The sequence below is a fragment of the Megascapheus bottae genome, chromosome 11 (assembly GCF_031878675.1).
Source record: "Megascapheus bottae isolate mThoBot1 chromosome 11, mThoBot2.hap1, whole genome shotgun sequence".
NCBI classification, from domain to species: Eukaryota; Metazoa; Chordata; class Mammalia; order Rodentia; family Geomyidae; genus Megascapheus; species Megascapheus bottae.
In genome coordinates, this window is record NC_143519.1 from 58,690,103 (window position 1) to 58,710,280 (window position 20,178).

At 37.8% G+C, this 20,178-nt stretch overlaps 1 long non-coding RNA gene across 1 annotated transcript; it reads left to right on the forward strand.

The window, feature by feature from the left end:
- The first annotated feature begins 8,201 nt into the window (after positions 1–8,201).
- LOC150057165 (uncharacterized) lies at positions 8,202–17,731 on the forward strand. The gene is made up of 4 exons (XR_016537047.1): positions 8,202–8,256; positions 14,362–14,415; positions 16,407–16,460; positions 17,681–17,731. It is a non-coding gene; the product is annotated as an uncharacterized LOC150057165 (long non-coding RNA).
- The last annotated feature ends 2,447 nt before the right edge of the window (positions 17,732–20,178 follow it).

Consider the following 20,178-nt stretch of genomic DNA (forward strand, 5'->3'; position numbering starts at 1 on the left):
ATCAGGAAACCCACGAAAACAGTGTAAACAGTGCTTTAGGGTCATAGGAAAAGAACTCCTTGTGAATCTTGCATAGGTTTTTATTTAGCACAGGTAATCATTTCATTGGAGAGAGAGGCCTCATTTCTAGAAAAGCACAGGAAATACCCCCTTACATATATAGTATATGTAGAGTTTGTTTTCCGGGTATTATAGCAATTTGGGAAGAAAAAGTCTCTTTAGAAACTTCCATAGTATTTGACTGTGCATAATTTAATGGTTCATGTTGATAATGAGGAGCAGAACATAGATAGATTCACAGAGGACAGCCATATGTGGTCAGATACCCAAGTATAGACAGAGTAGTGTAGAAAGCTGTAGAGAGAATAAGCACCGTATTTGTGGGAACAATTTAGAAGGTCAGGGAAGTGTAATTTTGTCTGTGCCATTCCGTCTTTTTTGCAAATTGAGTGAAGGATTGAGACTCCAGTATGGAGAGGGAGTTCTCCTTGTCCTGCTGAGCAGTGAAGAGTTCTCTGCTTCTGGCCTGCCACCCATTGGTGCAATCTGAGAGTAAGTCAGTAAAGACATCTAGGATTACTGAAAGTAAGGAGGGAATAGAAGGAACAGAGGAAGCAGAGTATTAGCTATGACCTCAGGTTGAGTTCCCTTGAAGAGTATTTTATTGAAATTCATACAAGATGTCAAGAGGTACTGTGGTAGGGGTACTGGGAAAAATTCTTCTACCTTGCATGCAACTGTTCCATATTTAATTTCCTGAACAGATTCAACTGTATTTCTGTGGTAAAATGAAAATACTACTTTTCATTTGGTTCTGGTCTGTTAGTTCACACCGGAGTACCAGAGCAAAGAGCTAGAGGGAACAGAGGAGCTGGAGATGGAGCTGTAGCTCAAATGGCAAACATGATCCTACATGAACAGAGTCATGGTTTTAGTATCCAGCCTTGTCGAAAAGTTTCATTTCCTCTGTATGTTCCAAATCAATTGTTTGTGTCTTATTTTATTTTTTAGAGATAACACAACGTTAACTGCAATTGCAGTTTGTGACCCAACCATTAACATTTGGTAAGTTGTATTATCTCTCATCTGAGTGTAAATTCATTTGTAGTGTGAATTTATTACACAATCTATATGACAGCTTCTCAGTGTCCTCCTGTAATCATTTTGTTTGTATTGAAACTAAAAGAAAATGATAGAGTCAGTTAGCACATACTTGGTCATGGTCTGCTATGAAGTGAAAAGTAGCAAGCATATCTTTATTTACCTATTATCAGGGCCTTCATGCCACTTGCACTGAGCCAATGGAGGTAAGAATCCCAATCAGGAGCAATGAGGTAGTCTCAGTGTTTCTGAGGTGAAAAGAGCCGGTGGGCCTCTTTCATACTTCAGAAATGTGATATTTGGACTCTCAGTTCTGATGACAGTCCAGCGTTTGGACTCTCTTTTGGTGAGAAGCAGTTAAGAAAACAACAAGTTAATGTAAGCACGGAGGGGGTAGAGCAGACTTGGAAAGTTGAAAATCAGATTGCATAAAGGATTGAGTTCCTCTGTAGTGAGTTGTATGTACAATGAAAGTACATGATACCAATAAACATTGTGTTAGCTTTACTAAGAAAGGAAATTTCTTTACTTGTGCACTAAAGCTTTCTTTTGAAGAGATAAAAATGTAAGTTTCTACAGAAATTAATTTCCTTTCTGGGTAATAGTAGAATTCCTCTGTTTATTTAGCTAAGTATGGAAAAATTTAAATTCTACAAATTCACTAGTGTTTGGGTAACTTGCTACCTTGAGTAAGACTATGAATGTACATGGTATTTGACTGTATATAATTTAATTCTCTAGCTTGGATAAAAATGATTCAACAGAATTTGGGACAGAAGAATTCAAGCAAAGGTCAGATATCTATCAATAGAAAAACGTACATAAATATATATGTTATGAAACAGACTGATCATTTCTGGGTAGTTTCCAAATACTTTCAGTGTACCTTCTGTCTGTCATATTACTCCTTTTCATTTTGATGAGTAAATGAGAAAGGAGGTGCACAAAGTGTTTTGGTATTTTAGGGAGCAGTACAGGAAAACCCCCCAAACCCTGCACATTGCCAATGTATGACAACCTACTACAATTGGTTATGTTCCTTTTTTCTGACGGCAATGACATACAATTCTATGTATTTATTTCCTGCCATAACAATTTCTTCACAGGTGAAGAAATACAAGTGTCAGTTCAAAGTGGCTATACAACTTTGTTTGATCTTTTCCGTAGTTTTTTGGCTATGTCTGATTCTTTGATGGGTATTCCCTTTCCCTAGGTCTGGACCTTAATTTTTACATATACCTTTCATTGTGCACTTAATGCCAACTTTTAAAAACTATGGTTCTAAGTTTTGTGTAACTATAAACACTGTCTCTACCATTTTTATTGGATAATCAGATGACTCGGTGACATTATGACAAGGTCCTTACAACTCACATGTGTGAATACATGGTTCATGAATAAATGTACATTTTCAATGAAAGAGCTACGAGACAGAGCGTTAGAGAGAGAGAGTCCATACGTATGTGGCTGAAGGACGGTAATCTGATATCCCTTCAAGTCAGGGCTCCAGGAATGTTTTCCTTTCTTACTTATCACTGAGGCTCTGCTTCTTGATACACACGTGCAGCACACCATTTTGCTGATTCATTGGATATGGCCTACCACAGAAAGGATTTTCTACCCTGGATGGCGTCATCTTGCCATCCTCTGGTGGTCTTCCCCCCACATCCACCACACCCCTGGAAAACAGAATCACATCTGTGAACAAAAGGCTTGCACATCCATCTCGAGTTCTGGTGAAAGACTAAGTGAAAGTGTCATTAAACAGGCAAGCCTAGGCATGAAGGCTCACCAGGCCATGACTAAAGGTGTAGCAAGGACAGGGCTGTGAGTTGAGACTTCAGTACTGGATGAAGGTTTGGCAGAGACAGAAGAGCTAGAGACATAGTACATTTGACAGATGACCTGTGTAGCACACACAAGGCCATAGTTTTCTAACCGAGAAGTGTCAGAAAAATGCATCACTTCTTCCTACATTGTCCGATTTAATTTCTGTATGTTTCAATATATCCACAGTGAGGACAGCAGCTTAACCAAAGTTGTTGTTCATTCAGATGAAGACATCAAGGGGGGGTGAGTTGACTAATTTTAACTTTTATTTTATTTTTGATTGTTGGGGTAATGCATAGAGGGGTTACAATTACATCTGCCAGATAGTAGATGCATTACTTCTCACACAATGATACCCCTTCTCATGTTATTGTGCCCATGTGCCTTCCCCCTCCCAATCATCTTGTTTTTTCTACTTCCTTTTTCTATTTCAAACAAGGAAATAAACGTATATAATGTGTGCCAAGTTACAAAGCCAGATTCAGTAACAATATGAGATTAAGCATAAGGGGAAAAAAAGAGAAGAGAAATAACATAGTACATTAAGAACAGCAATCACACAAGATAAAGCTCTTGTTTCCATATCCTAGAGTTCCTTTCATTTAGTGTGAGTTGAGTTTTTGGTCATCTAAATGATAAACCATTTTGGACAATGATGAATTTTTACAGTACACCGGACCACCTATCCCTATCGCATGGAATCATGATACGTTTTGAAATTAAGGAGAAATGATAGAGCAGATCATAAGACAGTGGCTCACGGAGTGCTGTGAAGTCAAGAACTAGCACCCAGAATCCTGAGATTATCACAGAGCCTATGAGCTACTCACCAGAAGCCCAGGGACCTGGCAATCCCTTTCTGAAACCTAAAGGTAGTCCCAGGTGTCTGAAGGGCACAAGAGGAAGAAGCACATTCACACTGAATGGGAGTCCTGCTTTTAGACTGCTCTCCCTTGTCCCTAACTGAGGGGTAGGAAATAGAGCTGGGAGTGGAAGGCAAGTGGCATGCGGAAATTAGATATAACTCTTGAGTCCCTTTGAATTGAGTTGGGTGCAAATAGATGAGGCTGTTATCCACCAGGTTAGGAAGATTTATTTGTTTATAGTGTTATTAAACCTTGGATAAAAATCATGTTTTGCAGGTGTAAAAGTTTAATTTCTGCAAAAAGCCTCACTTCAGTTTCTTTGCATGTGTGGATACTGAAGATACCTAATAAGTAGAGAAATGTGGAGACAGATTTCTGATGTTCAGGGAGAGTTTTCCAGCACTAGAAAATGACATCAACTAAGTTTCTACCTCATCTCGATATTGTATGCCTGGGAATCTTTCTAATTTTATTTGGACAAAACAGAAATACATTAAGATATGTTTCATGTCCCCATTGTGATTGAGATCCTGCAAAAACACCAGCACAATCTAAAGGGCATTTCACAATCCTTGGACACACACTACCAAATCCCCACCATTGACTACTCTTCTGTCTTACACATCTGGAATATCAACTTGAGCTACCACATGAAAATTAGTGCGTTTTGCAATAGAATCATTTATTTTTCTATTTGCTTGAAGTAATTTTTACTTTCTTTCTTGGTTTATCAGACCTCTGATTGATCAAGTACTTATCAATTTACTTTCATGTCTTATCAAAATCCCTAAAGTCTTTGGGATATTTGTAGCTCTGTCTTTATAAAAATAAAAGATACATAGAGCCTATAATCCTAGCTACTGAGGAGGCTGAGAACTGTGGATCTGGTTCAGAGTCAGCCCTGGCACTAAAGACCTTGAGACCCCTACCTCCCATTAAGTACCAGAAAAAAACAGAAGCGGTGCTGGGGCTCAAGAAGTAGAGTGGTAGCTCTGAGCTGAAGAGCTTGGGGACAATGCCCAGGCTCAGAGTTCAAGCCCCTTGAATGAAAAAATATCAGATATACTTTTGATTTCATTTTTTCAGCTTCTTGAGATCTGGTTATTAGCATATGATCTTCTGATAGAATATATATTCTTCAGCTAGAGGAACAGGTGATGAAGAGAATTTTTTCTAGTAAGTATGTCAGCTGCACTTCACAAGATGTTACAAATGCAGTCAACCAAAGGATAGAATCCTTTCTGGAACAAAGAGGTGGAGGTCTAAATAGTAATATCGGTAGGAAACTCTATGAGATTCTTATCCAGTTAACTTCCTGAAAGCCAGAAGTATGGCTCAAGTGGTAGAGTACCCGTCTTAATAGAGAAAGCTAAGGGAGAGCACCCAGGCCCTAAGAGGAAGCCCAATAGTACCTGCACATAAACACAGTAAGAAAGAGAAAGAAGGAAATCCACCTCCCTAGCAGAGAAAGTCACAGGCTTGTTGTGAATGGATGGAAAGAGATATTCCAAGAATGGCACCCAAAAGGAAGCAAATATAAATGTATTCCTATCTGGCAAAGAAAACTTGAAAGTATTGCAACATGAAAGTCATTTCATTTGGCTAAAGGCACTGCAATTATTAACAACAAAATCCTACTAAGACTCAATGCACCCAATTTGGCGCAACAGACAGTGCTGAACATAAATGAGTAGATGGATCCCAACCATGTTGGATCCTTTCCAAAGAATCCGCAAGAAACCAGATTCAACTGAAGGCCAAGAGCCAAAGGCAGCACATATCTGCAGAATATTCTACACAACAGTCCCAGAATATGTGTCATCCCAGCAACCCCCAAGCTTTCTCCAAAGGAAATAATATTTAGAGCCTAGAGGCAGCATTATTCTTTTTCCCTTTCTCTTTCTCTAATACTCCTCTACAGTAATTATTCAAAGAGATTTCTTGGCAGAAATCTTAACAATTGCATATAAGAAAAGTCAATGTACTCTTTCCTATCATACTATGGTGGGATTCAACTGGAAATAACAAGATAAACTGCAGAAAATATTGAAATAGATAGAAATCGAACCAAACACTGTGAATGGTTAATGGGTTATTAAAGAAAGAAAGAAAGGGATTTGTAATCAAGTCTACAAAAACCATTAGAGAGTCTGACTATGACGTTTGGTTTCATTCTATAGGGACACCTCAACTTATACCACAACCAAACTTGACGAAACAAACAACAATGAAGGGTAAGGTCTAAATATACATATACTCTCATGTATGTGCATCTATGCATAATTAAATGTATATAAGTACAGTCACACATGAAAGGATAGTCATTGAAATGAAAGTGATTAGGATTACAGAACTTTATTTTAGGTATTGATGACACTGCAGGGCCTTTGTTATTTTTCTAAGATTCTTGGGCTGTAATATCTCTAGATCACTTTCTAAAATCTTAGGTGTTTTCAAGAATAAATATCAAGAATTCTTCTTGTTCCCTATTTAGTGTGGTGGCCAAAAGAAATTTAGTGTTTTGTTGTAAGATTTAGCAGGTTAAACGTTCTGGTGACTCCGTTGTTTCTAGTTAGAGGATAAGACAAGTTAAAGGTGGTGGTCTGTCTGTCTGTCTGTCTGTCTGTCTGTCTGTGTGTCTGTCTGTGTGTGTGTCTGTTTGTCTCTCTCTCTCTCTCTTTCTCACACACTGTCTCTCTCTGTCTCTCTCTGTCTGTCTGTCTCTGTCTGTCTGTCTGTCTGTCTGTCTGTCTGTCTGTCTCTCTCTCTCTCTCTCTCTCTCTCTCTCTCTCTCTCTCTCTCTCTCTGTCTCTGTCTCTCTCAATGAATGAGTAAAGGCTGATCATTAGGGGCTTTTTAATTTGTTATGTATTTTCCTAAAATGCTTTACTGATAAGGTACGTTTTTGGCCCCAATCAAAAATTTGCCTAATTATGTGCTGGATGTCTATCTCAAGAGATGATGATGATGATGAAAAGACCAGCAAATCTCTTCATGCCCATGTTCATCCTTGATGTGTCTCATTTCATTGCTGTGAGAAGGAGGCTGGCTAAAATAGAATGACTTACCTAGGTTTTCAGATGTTCATGGGAGACGTGACAGCTGAAGACAGCTCCCTCATAGCATTTGTGATTTATTTAGTGAATGAGAAGTCTTTTACCATCAAGTAAGGGTTGGAATTTTATGTGAAAGGCAAATATTACTAAATAGCCAAAGCATGTCTGTGTGTTAGTTTCCACATATATTCTGTAGTTTAAGTTGAATAACTCATGAAGTACCAATCCTATTATGAATCAGAGAGGCTGGAGAGACAGAGGAAGCAAGGAGGGGAGAGAGGAAGCAGAAATGTAGATGAATGATCAGCTTAATTTCCTTCATAGCAAGGGAAATGGAACATCAGGAAACCCACGAAAACAGTGTAAACAGTGCTTTAGGGTCATAGGAAAAGAACTCCTTGTGAATCTTGCATAAGTTTTTATTTAGCACAGGTAATCATTTCATTGGAGAGAGAGGCCTCATTTCTAGGAAATACCCCTTTACATATATAGTATATGTAGAGTTCGTTTTCTGGGTATTATAGCAATTTGAGAAGAAAAGTCTCTTTAGGAACTTCCATAGTATTTGACTGTGCATAAATTAATGGTTCATGTTGATAATGAGGAGCAGAATACACATAGATTGACAGATGAGAGCCATTTGTTGTCAGATACTCAAATGTAGACAGACTTGTGTAGAAAGCTGTACAGAGACTAAGTACCATGTTTGTGGGAACCCCTTGGAAGGTCAGGGAGTGAAATTTTTCTGTGCCATTCCGTGTTTTCACAAATTGGGTAAAGAATTGAGGCTCCTGTAAGGAGAGGGAATTCTCAATGTCCTGGTGAACAATGAAGTGTTCTCTGTTTCTGGCCTGCCTCCCCTTGGTCCAATCTGAGAGTAAGTCAGTAAAAACATCTAGGATTACTGAAAGTAAGGAGGGAATAGAAGGAACAGAGGAAGCAGAATATTAGCTATGATCTCAGGTTGAGTTCCCTTGAAGTGTATTGTATTGAAATTCATACAAGATGTCAAGAGGTACTGTGGTAGGGGTACTGGGAAAAATTCTCTACCTTGCATGAAACCGGTCCATATTTAATTTCCTGAACAGATTCAACTGTATTTCTGTGGTAAAATGAAAAGACTGCTTTTCATTTGGTTCTGGTCTGTTAGTTCACACCGGAGTACCAGAGCAAAGAGCTAGAGGGAACAGAGGAGTTGGAGATGGAGCTGTAGCTCAAGTGGCAGAACCTGTTCCTAGGATGAAGGCAGTTATGATTTTAGTACCCAGCCTTGTAGAAAAGGTTTGATTTCCTCTACAGTTTCCAACTCAATTTTCTGTGTCTTTTTTTTTTTTTACTTCACTTTTTAGGGATGACACAACGTTAACCGCCATTGCGGTTTGTGAATCGAGCATTAACATTTGGTGAGTTATCTGTCATCTGAATGTAAATTCATTTTTAGTGTGAGTTTAGTACACAGTCTATATGACAGCTGATCGTTGTCTTCATTATTCCTCCTCCTGTATTGAAACTAAATAGAAAATGATAGCATCTGGCAGCAGATACTTGGTCATGGTCTACTGTGAATTCAAACATAGCAACCGTATCTTTATTTACCTATTCTCTACCTTATTTACTTATTGCCTACATGCAATTTTTACTGAGCCAATGGAGGTAAGAATCACAGTCAGGCACATTGAGGTGGTCTCCGTGTTTCTGAGGTGAAAGAGCTGGTGGGCCTCTTTCATTCTCCAGAAATCTGATACTTGGACAGGCCCACTGACAGTTATGATGAGAGTCCAGCTTCTAGGCTGTTGTTCCTTGTCCTTTGGTGAGAAGCAGTTAAGAATACAGCCACGTATGTGAAAAGAAGGAGGGAGAAGAGCAGACTTAGAAAGCTGAAAATCAGATTGTATAGTGATTGATTTCTTCTGAAGTGAGTTACATGTACAAATGAACTAATGCATACCAATAAACAGTGTTTAGGTTTACTAAGAGAGAAAAATTATTTGACCATGCATAAAAGCTTTCTTTTGTAGAGGTAAAAATATAAGTTCCTGCAAAATGAATTTCCTTTCTAGGGAAAAAAATGGAAATACCTTGTTCCTTTAGCTAAATATGTAAAAGTTTCAATTTCTACAAATTTGTCAGTGTTAGATTAACTTACTACCTTGAGTAAAAAAGTAAAACTATGATTGCACATGGTATTTGACTGTATATAATTGAATTCTCTTTAGCTTGGATAAAAATGACCCAACAGAATTTGGGACAGAAGAATTCAAGCAAAGGTCAGATATCTATAAATAGAAAAACATACATAAATATATATGTTATGAAACAGACTGATCATTCCTGGGTAGTTTCCAAATATTGTCAGTGTACCTTCTGTCTGTCATATTACTCCTTTTCATTTTGATGAGTAAATGAAAAATGAGTTGCACAAAATGTTTTCCTATTTTAGGGAGCAGTGAAGGAAAACTCCTAAATCCCCCCCCCACATTGCCAGTGTATGAGATCCTACTACAACTGGTTGTGTTCCTTTGGTTTGGTGGCAATGACATACAATCCTTTGCATTTATTTCGTGCCATAACAGTTTCTTCACAGGTGAAGAAATACAAGTGTCAGATCAAAGTGACTACAAGTTTGTTCGGGTCTTTCCATATTTTGTTGGCTGTGTCCAGTTCTGTGATGGGTATACTCTTTCTCTATATCTATTCTTTTCATTGTGAACTTCATGCCAACTTTTTTCAAAAGTGTGGTTCTAAGGTTTGTGACACTGTGAATACTTTATGGACACCATTTATATTGTATAGACAGATGACTCCACAGCGTTATGACAAGCTCCTTACTGCTCACACCTGTGAATACAGGGTTTGTGAATAAATTTATGTTTGCAAAGAAAGAGCTAGGAGACTAAGAGAGAGAGAGTGTGTCCACACGTGTGCGGTAGTGGGGCTCCAAATCAGGTTTCCAGGATTAATCTGTTTTCTTGCTTATCATTGGGCCTCTGCTTCTTGATCCACACATGAAGTGCACCCTTTTGTTGATTCAGTGGAGATGTACTTCTGCAGAAAGGAATACCCTGGAAGGCTTTCTATTGCTATCCTCTCTTATTTGCCCCGTCTGTAAACCAAAGGTCTGCACATCTATCTAAAATTCTGTTGAAAACCTAATGGGAAGGGTCATTGATCAGGCAAGCCTAGGCATGAAGGATCAACATGCCATGATCATGGGAGTAGCAAGGACAGTGCTCTGAGTTCTGACCTCAGGAAAAGAAGGGTTGACAGAGACAGAAGACCTAGACACATAGTACATTTGACAGACCACCTGTGTAGAAAACAAGACCACAGTTTTCTAACCCGGTAGTGTTAGAACATTGTATCATTTCCTCCCACATTTTCCCACTTAATTTTTTTTATGTTTTGATATGTCCACAACAAGGACAGCAACTTAACAACTGTTATTGTTCCTTCAAATGAAGACATAAGTAGTGTGCGAGCTGATTTTTTTTTTTTTGGTCGTGACAAGGTATAGAGGGTTTACACTTACATTCGTCAGGTAATAGGAAGATTACTTGTCACAAACTGATTCCTCTTTTTCATATTTTTTCCCATTTCTTTTCCCCACCCCTCCCAATCATCTTGTCTTCCCTCCTTTCCTTTCCTATTTCAAATAACCAAATAAGAATATATACAAGATACCAGATAATAAAGTCAGATACAGTCCCAGTAGGAAATTAACCATAAAGAGGAAAAAGGAAAAGAGAAATAACATAGTACCTTATAAACAACAATCACACAAAATAAAGCTCTTGGTTCCATTTTTTAAAGTTCCTTTCATTTAGTGTAAATTGATTTTTTTGTCATCAAGTGATAAATCAGAATTGGACAGTGGTGACTTTTGAGGATACAGAGGACTACCTATGAATATCATATGTAATCCAGATGTGTTTTGAAACTAAGCAGGATATGAAGAGCAGATCAAAAGAGAGTGGTTCATGGAGTGCTGTGATGTCAAGAACTAGCACCTAGAATCCCTAGGTGCCTGTCAGCTACTCCCAATGAGCCAAGGTCGCAGGGAATCCTTTTCTGAAACAAAAAGGTACTCTCATTTGTCTGTAGTTCCCAGGAGGTAAGACACTGATAAAACACCAGCACAATGCAAGGGGCATTTCACAATCCCTCTACCCACACTGGCAATGCCTTATCTCTGACTACTATTCCATCTTACACATCTGGAATATCAGCTTTACTACCATATCAAAGTTAGTGTGTTTTGCAATAGTATCAATATTTTCCCATTTCCTTTAAGTAAGTTAAACTTTCTTTCTTGGTTTATCAGTCCTCTGATTGATCAATTACTTATCAGTTAACTTTCATATCTAATATAATCTCTAATACCTTTAGTATTTTTGTAGCTCTATGTCCTTAAATAAGATACATTGCTGCTGTCATTCTGGCCACTCAGCAGGCAGAGATCTGAGGATCACAGTTCAAAACCAGCCCTGGCCTGTGAGACTCTGTGAGTCTCTTACCTCCAATTAACCACTAGCAAAACCATAAGTGGTGCTGTGACTCTAGGGACAGGGTAGTAGTAGTCTTGAGCTGAAGAGCTCACGGAAAGAGCCGAGGCCTAGTGTTGAAGCCACATGAATTGAAAAAAGTAAGATACACTTTTGATTTCAGTTTTGTTTTTCGATTTCTTCAGACTAGGTTAGTAGCTCAGCATCTGATCTTCTGATAGAATATATATTCTTCAGCTAAAAGATGAAATGTTTTCAAGTGTCTTCTAAACAAATTTGGACTGTAGTAAACTTTGGTGTTTTTTGATTGATATTTTTTGTCTAACTGATCTTTCCTTACCAGCAATGGATAGAATGCATCTAATGTCATTCAAGTGTATGTCTCCTTGAAGATTTCATGCTGTTGGTTTTATAGAAGAGCAGTTTCCTGCACTATATACCTATATTGTTACAATGACTATTCATGGTTGTTGTTTTTTTGTCGGTCCTGGGGCTTGAACTCAAGGCGTGGGCAATGTGCTTGGACTTTCTCAAGGCTAGAGCTCTTCCACTTAAACCATAACACCATTTCTGGCTTTTTTCTATGTACATGGTACAGAGGACTTGAAACCGAGTCTTCCTGCATGCTTGGCCAGCACTCTACCAGTAGGCTAACCTCCCTTCCCCCTTTTTAATACACTTATTTGAAATAGAGAAGAGGAGGGGAAAACAAGATGGGGTTTCTATTTTTGTTAGTTTTATATATTTTAACCTGAGTTCTCCATAAAGAAAGTCTAGAGACAAGAACTTATGACTAATTTCCTTCTTTGGGAATAACACCTCAGAAAAGCAGAAATCAGGAAATATCTATGCTGCCATGGTTGTTTATTTGATATAGTTCACAAAATTTCCTGCCAGTCTTGATACTTTTCCACTGTTTACTGTGCTTTTCTTTTAACTGTGTAACAAGAATTTTCTGTCATTGCTTACATTTGATTGTTTTCCAGAAATAAATTCCTCCATTCCATACTCACTCATGAAATGCGTGTTTAGTGGGCAGTGTATCATTGAGTCAAGGTTAAATTCATTATATTTAAACCATTAAAACCATTGGCATCTTTCATTAAAGAGAATAGTCCGTATCACCCAAATTCTGCTTGATCATAAGGGACATATTGCTCACATTTCTTTTTCTTTACTGTATCCTTGTTTCTTTCCTCCTTTGTTGTTTGGAGAAAGTGTAGAGAAAGTTTTATTCTCTTCTTCTTTGTGTATCTGGCCTATCAATTTACTCTTTACTACTGGCAGTAGTTAACTTAATGAGCAACAGGAAGCATATGGTTAAAAGAATTAATAATCAGTAAAATCTGTGTAGGTGCAGAATTTACACTCTAACTTTCCAAGTGATACATGCCTTCATGTGCATATATGGTAATACTAAGAAACTGTTGTTAAGTGAGGGACAGTTCCACTATTAGTAATCATTAACAACATACTTTCATTCGAATCAAACTGATGACCTAGCTTCATTTATCTACTGATTTTAATTACTTATATGTATACTGAAGTATGAAGTATCAGCGTTATAGCAGTAGAGAAAATTGATCACTTCATGTATAAAGTAGGTAGCTATTTGACTGAAAATGTAGAGTATAGTTGTGCCTTATGATGAGACTTTCTTATCCTGGAAGAAGTGTCTGTAGAATGTTATGTGGGATCTAGCATTGAAATGTTGAGTTCAAATCTAGGAAGACTCTCTGAATATATATATATATATATATATATATATATATATATATACATATATATATCCACACATATTTCTAAAGGCAGCATGAAGGAAAGAAATATATTTGTGCGTACACCAACAGATGTCAAAATGTGAAATAAGAAGTATGGGAAGCAACTAAGACACAGGCATGACAGCCCAGCTACTGAGAGACAAATGCACATCTTTCTTCCTTCTTTATAACAACTAGGGTAAGAGAGGAATAGGTCATGAGGAGAATTTCTTCTAGTCATTATGTCAGCTACACTTCCCAAGATGTTACAAATGCAGTCAACCAAAGGCTAGAATCCTTTCTGGAACAAAGCAGTGGCATTCTAAATAGGAATATCGGCAGGAAACCCTATGAGATTCTTATCCAGTTTACTTCCCGAAAGCCAGAAGTATGGCTCAAGTGGTAGAGTATTCATCTTAATAGAGAAAGCTAAAGTAGAACACCCAGGCCCTAAGAGGAAACCCAATAGTACCTGCAGAGAAACATAATAAGAAAGAGAAAGAAGGAAGTCCACCTCCCTAGCAGAGACAGTCACATGCTTGATGTGAATGGATGGAAAGAGATATTCCAAGAATGGCACCCAAAAGGAAGCAAATGTAAATGTACTCCTATCTGGCAAAGAAAACTTGAAAGTATTACAACATGAAAGTCATTTCATTTTGCTAAAGACACTGTAATGATTAACAACAAAAAGGCAACTAATCCTCAATGCACCCAATTTGACACAACAGACATCGCTGAACATAAATGAGTTGATGGATCCCAACCATGTTAGATACTTTCCAAAGAATCTGCAAGAAACCAGATTTAACTGAAGACCCAGAGCCAAAGGTAGCACATATCTGCAGAATATTCCATCCAGCAGTCCCAGAATAAGTATCATCCAGGCAACCCCAAGCTTTCCCCAAAGGAAATAATATTTAGAGCATAGAGGCAGCATTATTCTCTTTTTTCCTTTCTCTAATACTCCTCCGTAGTAATTCTTCAAAGAGGTTTCTTGGCAGAGTCTAAAGGAAGTCTTAACAGGACATATAAGAAAAGATAATATTATCATGTGCTATCATACTATGGTGGAATTCAGGTAGAAATAGACATGGAAGTAAACAATAGAAAAAATTAAAATACATAGAAATGGAACAAAAATCTGAATGTTTAATGGGTTATGGAAGAAAGAAAGGAGGGACATGTAATCAAATGTAGAAAATCATTGGAGCCCCTGACTATATATTTTGGTTTCATTCTTTAGCGATATTTTATCTGATACCTCAACTGAACTTGACAAAGGAACCAACAATGAAGGGTAAGGTCCAAATAAACATACAATGTCACCCACGTGTATTTATGCATATTTACATGTATGTAAGTACAGTCATCCATGAAAGGACAGTCACAGAAAAGAAAGTAATTGAGATTAGGGACCTGTAAGTATAGATGACAATTGAAGGTCTTTGATATTTTTCTAATTTACTTTGGCCATAATATCAGTAGTTTCTTTCTAAAATGTTAGCTATTTCTAAGAAGAAATATCAAGAATGTTTCTTGTTCCTAATCTATTTTAATGGCCAAAAACAATTTAATGTTTTGCTGTAAGATTTAGCAGGTTAAGAAACTTCTTTCTATTGAATTTGTTTTCTCTAGCTAGAGGATGGTTATCTCCCTCTCCCTCTCTCTCTTCCTCCCTCTCTCCCTCCCTCCGTTCCTCCAGAATGAATGAGTAAAGGCTGGTCATTACTGGGTTTTAATTTGATATGTATTATCCAAAAATGCCTTACTTCTAAGTTCACGTTCAGGCCTAAACAAAAATTTACACAGTTATGTGCTGGATGTCTATTTCAAGAGATGGTGATGAAAAGACCAGAGAATCTTTTCATGCCGTATTCATCCCTGATGTGTCTCCTTCAATTGCTGTGGGAAGGAGACTGGTTAAAATATAATGACTAGGATATCAGATGTGTTCATGGGAGACGTGACAGCTGAAGACACCTCCCTCATACCATTTGTGATTTATTTAGGGGATGAGAAGGCTTTTACCATCAAGTGAGGGTTAGAATTTTATGTGAATGTGAAATACTACTAAATAGTAAAAGCATGTCTGTGCTATCATTCCAACATATATTCTGGATATTAATGCGAATAACTCATGAAATACAAATCCTTTTTATCACTCAGAGAGGCTGGATGGATAGAGAACAATAGTGCCAGCATGGAGGGAAGAGAGAAAGCAGAAATGTAGGTGGTAGATCAGCTTGATTAATTCCATAGCAAGGGAAATGGAAGATAAGGAAACCCATAAAAACAGTGCTACCAGTGGTTTAGGAAAAGAATTTGTCAGTCTTGCATAAGTGGTTGTTTAGCACAGGTGAACATTTCATTGAAGTGAGAGGCCATATTTTTAGGAAAGCACACGAAATACCCCCTTGCATATACAGTATATGTAGAGTTAGTTTTCAGCAGTTATAGCTATTTGGGGAGAAAAAGTAGGTTTTGGAATTCTCACAGTATTTGACTGTGTGCAATTTAATTATTGATGTTGATAATAACTAGCAGGATGCACATGGATGCACACAAGACAGCCCTAAGTGGTCAGATACCCAAATGTTGACAGACTTGTGTAGAAAGGTGTACAGAGACTAAGCACCATGTTTGTGGGAACCATTTGGAAGGTCAGGGAAGGGCAATTTTTTGTGCCATTCTTTCTTTTTGCAAATGGGGTGCAGGATTGAGACTCCAGAGGAGAGGGTGTTCTCTCTGTCCTGGTTAGCAGTGGAGAGTTCTCTGCTTCTGGCCTGCCACCCATTGGTACTCTCTGCAAGTAAGTCAGTAAAGACATCCATGATTGTTGAAAATAAGAAGGGAATAGAAGGAACAGAGGAAGCAGAATATTGGCTGTGACCTCCGGGTTGAGCTCCCTTGAATTGCATTGCATTGAAAGTCATACAAGATGGCATTAGGTACTATGGTAGGGGGAACAATTCTTCTATCTTGTGTGAAAACTTTACTTTTCTAAGTTCCATGTTTAAGTTCCTGAAGAGATTCAAATCCATTTTATTGTAAAATGGAAATACTGCTTTTCATTTAAGTACAGGTCTCCTACTTCACACCATAGTACCAGAGCAAATAGCTAGAGGGAACAGAAGAGCTGGAGATGGCGATGTAGCTCAAGTGGCAGAGCATGTTCCTCAAATGAACACAGTTATGGTTTTAGTACACAGCCTTGTAGAAACAGTTTGGTTTCTTCTAAATGTTCCAACTGATTTTCTGTGGCTGATTTTCTATTATTTTATTTTTTAGAGATGACACAGCATTAACTGCCATTGCAGTTTGTGACCCAAGCATTAACATTTGGTGAGTTGAATTTTCTGTCATCTGAGTGTAAATTCACTTGTAGGGTGAGGTTAGTACCCAATCTATATGACAGCTGATCAGTGTCCTCATGTATCCTTCTCTTGTATTGAAACTAAATTGAAAATGATAGCGTCAGGCAGCAGATACTTGGTCATGGTATACTGTGAAGTAAAACATAGTAACCGTATCCTTATTTACCTATTCTCTACCTTATTTACCTATTTCCTACATGCAACTTGTACTGAGACAATGGAGGAGAGAGTCCCAGTCAGGAACAATGAGGTGGCCTCAGTGTTTCTGAGGTGAAAATGTTGGTGGGCCTCTTTCCTTCTCTAGAAATCTGGTACTTAGTAGACAGGCTCATTTTCAGGTATGATGAGAGTCCAGCTTTTAGGCTGTAGTTTCTTGTCTTTTGGTGAGAAGCAGTTAAGAAATCAGCCAAGTTAGTGACAGGAAGGAGAGAGAAGAGCAGACTTAGAAAGCTGAAAATCAGATTGTATAATGGATTGAGTTCTTCTGAAGTGAGTTGCATGTACAATTAAACTACATGATACCAATAATCAGTGTGTTAGGTTTAGTAAGAGAGAAAAATTCTTTGACCGTGCATAAAAGCTTTCTTTTGAAGTGATAAATATGTAAAAGTTTCCATTTCTACAAATTTGTTAGTGTTAGGTTAACTTACTACCTTAAGTAAAAAAGTAAAACTATGATTGCACTTGGTATTTGACTGTATATAATTTAATGCTCTTTAGCGTGGATAAAAATGATGCAGCAGAATTTGGGACAGAAGAATTCAAGCAAAGGTCAGATATAGACATATAGATCAACGTGTATAAGTATATGTTTAGGAAACATATTGATCATTTCTGGGAAATTTCCAAGTATTGTCAGTGTATCTTCTGTCTGTCATATTATTCCTTTTTCATTTTGATGAATAAATGAGAAATGAGTTGCACAAAAGTGTTTTGCTATTGTAGGGAGCAGTGTATTAGGTTTACTAAGAGAGAAAAATTCTTTGACCATGCATAAAAGATTTCTTTTGAACTGATAAAATGTAACTCCCCTACCCCAAATTAAATTCCTTTGTTCATTTAGCTAAATATGTAAAAGTTTTGATTTCTACAAATTTGTTAGTCTTAGATTAACTTACTACACTGAGTGAAAACGTAAAACTATGATTGCACATGGTATTTGATTATCTATAATTTAATTCTCTTTAGCTTGGATAAAAATGACCCACCAGATCTTGGGACGGAAGAATTCAAGCAAAGGTCAGATATCTACAAGTAGATAAACATACATAAATATAAATGTTATGAAACAGATTGATCATTTCTGGGTAGTTTCCACATATTGTCAGTGTACCTTCTGTCTGTCAGATTGCCCCTTTTCCATTTTGATGAGTAAATGAGAAATGAGTTGCACAATAGTGTTTTGCTATTGTAGGGAGCAGTGAAGGGAAACTCCCACATTGCCAGTGTATGAGATCCTACTACAACTGGTTGTGTTCCTTTGGTCTGATGGCAAAGACATAGAATCCTATGCATTTATTTCCTGCCATAACAATTTCTTCACAGGTGAAGAAATACAAGTGTCAGATCGAAGTGGCTACATGTTTGTTCGGTCCTTTCCATATTCTGTTGGCTATGTCCAGTTCTTTGATGGTTATAGACTTTCAGTAGGCCTAGACCTTAAATTATACATATTATTTTCATTGTGCACTAATGCCAGCTTTTCAAAACTGTGGTTGTAAGGTTTGTGACAGTGTGAGTACTTTATGGGCACCATTTCGATTGGATAGACAGATGGCTCCACAGCATTATGTCAAGCTCCTTACTGCTCACATCTGTGAATACAGGGTTCGTGAATAAATTTATGTTTACAATGAAAGAGGTAGGAGACAGAGAGAGAGAGATCGATCATGTCCACACGTGTGTGGCAGAGTGGCAATACTCTGATACTATGGCTTCAAGTCAGGGCTCCAGGAATATTTTACTTTCTTGTTTATCACTGTATCTCTTCTTCCTCATTCACACATGCAATGCATTTTGCTCATTCAGTGGAGATGGACTTCTGCCAGAAGGAATACTCTGGAAGGCTTCATATTGCTATCCTCTGCTGTTCACCCCCACTGTAGACAGAATCACACCTGTGAACCCAAGTCTACACATCCATCTACCATTCTGGTGAAATCCTAAGGGGAAGTGTCATTGAACAGGCAAGCCTAGGTAGGAGGGATCACCATGCCATCACCATAGGAGTTGCAAGGACAGGGCTCTGAGTTCAGAGTTCAGTACTGGAGAGAAGTTTTGGCAGAGACAGAGGACATAGAGGCATAGTACATTTGACAGAGCATCTGTGTAGCATGCACAAGCTATAGTTTTCTAACCTAATATTGTTATAAATACAACATTCCTTCCCACATTGTCCTACTTAGTTTTTATATGTTTCAATTTGTCCACAGCAAAGACAGCAACTTAACCACGGTTGTTGTTCATTCAAACGAAGACATCAGTACTGCGTGAGTTAAATTTTTTTTATTTTGGGGATCATGTATAGAGTGCTTATACTTATTTTCCCCAGACAGTAGGTGAATTTCTTTTCACACATTGATACGCCTGTTTATGTTTTCATCCCATTTCCCATTCCCTACACCTTTCCAATCAACTTGCTTTATCCCCTCCCTCTCCTATTTCAAATAAACATATGTAATATTCCGGGTAACTTTTCAGATACAATAACAATATGAGATTAACAATTAAGGGGAAAAAGGAAAAGAGAAATAACATAGTACATTAAGAACAACTATCACACAAGGTAAAGCTCTTGTTTCTGTATTCTAGAATTTTTTTCATTTACTGTAAGTTGATTCATTTTTCATCTAATTGATAAATCATTTTGGAAAATGATGGCTTTTCAGAGCACACAGGACTACCTGTTCATATCACACGTAATCATGACATGTTTTCAAACTAAGTAGAAAATGATAGAGCAGATCAAAAGACAGTGGTTCTTGATGTGCTGTGAAGACAAATACTAGCACCCAAAACCCTTAGATTAGCATTTCTCATTATAGGCCCAAATTGTCACCATACCATGAGCAAAGGAATAGCAAGGACAGGGCTCTGGGGTGAGATCTCAGTAGTGGCAGGAGTAGCAGGGACAAAAATGGTAGAGATGAAGCTCTGTTGGCAGCATTTTTGTGTTGCATTCACAAGACCTTAGTTTCCTAACTTAGTGTTCTGGAAAAAAATGCATGATTAATTCCCACATTTTCCCAGTTAATTATTGTGTGTTTTTAATATGTCCACAGTGAGGATAGTGGCTTAAGAGCTGTTATAGTTCGTTCCAATGAAGACATCAGTAGTTGGTGAGTTGATTTTTTTTGTCATGTAAGTGATAACTCGTTTTGCACAATGATATGTTCAGGGTACACAAGCACTGCTTATCAATATTGAATGTAATCATGATGTGTTTTGAAACTCAATAGAAATGATAGAACCTGTCCAAAGACACTCGCTCATGGTGTGCTATGAAGGCAACTACTAGCACCCAAAATTCTTAGATTATCACGGTGCCTGTCAGCTACTCCGAATGTGGCAAGGGACCTGGGAATCCTTTGCTGAAACCAAAAAGTAGGCCTAGCACCAGTAGCTAAGAGGTGATCCTTCTTTCTTTTGAATGCTTAAACCCTGAAAGGCCCACATTCATACTGAAG